Genomic DNA, 2,779 nt, shown 5'->3' on the forward strand with positions numbered 1-2,779 from the left:
CCCGTCCTATACTGTTCGGCTTCTGGCAAGTGCACCGAATATCATAAGTAATATAAAATGGTAAGAACCGAGTATCGAACTCTCGGGGAACTTGTGTTATTTGGTAAGCTATTTCAGCAAATAGATGTCTGGTGTGTAAAGATAAGTGTGAATATGAACAGGTGTATAAACTATCTGTGCAAAAAGAAAGCAAATTATGCGAGAGAAATGATGTGTAAAAACAAGTAGAAACATGTTGGCCTTCCTAATAGGTGCTTGATGCTAAAAAGATATTCTCTATCTAACAATGCTCATGTGTTCTTATGGTGTCTCCTGAGATAGTAAACCCTGATTCCTCATGATAGTTTAGCCTAATCCTGATCAAGCATCGTCCGCAGATTCCTCTTGTAGGACTAAACTCAACCAGGACCGCATTAAGACACACATACACAACTAACTTATCGCACCCCGATTCCTCATGATAGTATGACAGCTTAGCCCTGTACTCTCAAGGACTTTAGAGTCAGACCAGTTTCCACTGTTGAATAACCCTAACAAAGCATGCATCTACGTGATAAAGGTAAAGGCATACTGGAGTGAAAATCAGACAGCACAGAGAACACACAAAACATCATTAAATAGATAGAAATATATTTACATCAGGTACCTACAGGGAAGATCCAACAGAGGATTTAACTTTCCATACCAGGAAATCTTCTTTACAACAAAGAGAAGAACAAGATGAGAGATTGTTAAAATACAAGTGGTGAGGATGTCTCCACCTCTAGGATCACACAATCACTCACAAACTCATCTCAAGCTCTCAAACCGGCTTCTGCTTCAAGCTCTGGTCTCTGCAGATCTTCACACAGCAAAATCTCTCAAAACTCTCTGGAACTTGGACCTTTCTCTCTCTAGAAACTCTAGACATGCAAAGCTTTGAATCTCAGTCCAAACTCTCCCTCTAAAATCTGATTTCAAGCTTAAATAGGTGGCCTTGTTCGTGCTCGTGCGCTTAGCGCAATTATGGACCGCTTAGCGCACATTAGTGAATTTTGGCTTAGCGTGTGCCTTTCTCCCTTAGCAGATGAACTGAAGCGGTGCGCTTAGTGAGATGAAGCAGTGCGCTTGGCGAACCTGTACAACTCATCTTCTTCCAGAGTCTTCCTCGCGCTTAGCCCATGAGTGTTGCGCTTAGCGGACACTCGCTAAGCCAGCAGATTGACTTAGCGAGAAGGTGAAAAACAACACTTTTCAAAGCTTGCCTAATTAACCTGAAATTGAGAGAAAATGATTATTAAACACACAAAATGGAAGTACTAAGTATTTATTACCTATACTTAACAGAAAATACTTATAACACTACAAAATAACCATAAATTGGAAGAGTTTGATACAATTTACACAAGTTTTATACACACAAGTTAGTTGTATTCACCGACTAACACATACCCGATTCAAATTAGAAAAATAGTTTTTTTTTGTAAAAAAATATTAAAAATTTGATTTTAGAAAAAATAAATTGATTGTTAAAAATTTATTTTTAACTACTTATATATCAATAAATTTATTATAAATCGTTAAGAAAATAATATTAAATTATGTAAAAATTCTAAAATAAAATTAACTAGTAATAAAAATTCTAGGCCTTTTGATTAAATTATACTAAAATTCTAAAGATTTTAAGTGCCGGGGCGGATTCGTGTTCGGGGTCGGGGCAAATCTAGTAATCTCATACCTGTACCCGTAGCCGACTTTTGGTTATCGGGAAAAACCTGAACCCGAACCCATACCCAGTTAACTCAAATATTGTCCGTCAGAACGGATTCGGATGGATACCCACGGGTACGGATTTTCTTGCCATGTCTAATCATGCATTTGATGTAATTAGGTGGAACTTACCAAGGTTCTCAATGTTATGAAGAGGGTCCACGTCCACAAAAGTTCCATAAGTGGTCAAATCATTTTCTTTGTTTAAGGAAGACCTGTCAGGCATTTGTATATCATGACAGTTAGGCTCCATTCCTTTGAGTTAAAAAAGATAAAGAAAAAAAAGGAAAAATAAATAAGAAAATAAGATGATTTACATTTTTTACATTTCATTTTAATTCAAAAAATTTATTTCAATTGATTTTTATTTCATTTTTTTCCACTCAATCAAACGTAACCTTAATGTGGAGAGAATTAAATTTGAATCGATGAAAATAATTAGAGAACACAACACAAACCTGTTTTGGTCACTGCACAAGAGCACCAAATATTTGGGTTGGTGTCTGAATATTCTGAAGAAAACTGATGTATACTCTTGCAAACCCTCTGAAGCAAAAACTTGCAATCAAATGGGCCCAATCCACTTTTGACGAATGAACCTTTTTGGGCGTTGCTAGGTGCACCCAGCAATTCAATGAACTTTCAAAAATACCCTTCATTTAAAAAATAAAAGTTAATATATTTTTTTTAAAAAAACCTTTTCTTCTTCCGCGCTTTCGTTCTTCTCCCGTGCACCCAGCAATCTCCCTCCCAGCAAGCTTTCATTCTTCTTTCGCGCTTTCGTTCTTCTCCTTCCAAAAAGGTTCGTCTTCTTCCTTCGTCTTCTTCCGTTCTTCCTTTGCACCCTTCATTTGCTTCTCGATTTCAAATTTGGTTCCCTTCTTCTCCTCCACAGCTATTGGCATCCTCCATTGGCTATTGGCATCCTCCATTGGCTAGCTTTGTTCGTTTCTTCCGCCATCCAGGTTAGTGTTCTAACCTCGTGTCTGTTTGAATCGCGTAAATGGCCGTAGGATAGACGACATTAGTG

This window comes from Glycine max, chromosome 5 (assembly GCF_000004515.6).
Source record: "Glycine max cultivar Williams 82 chromosome 5, Glycine_max_v4.0, whole genome shotgun sequence".
NCBI lineage: Eukaryota > Viridiplantae > Streptophyta > Magnoliopsida > Fabales > Fabaceae > Glycine > Glycine max.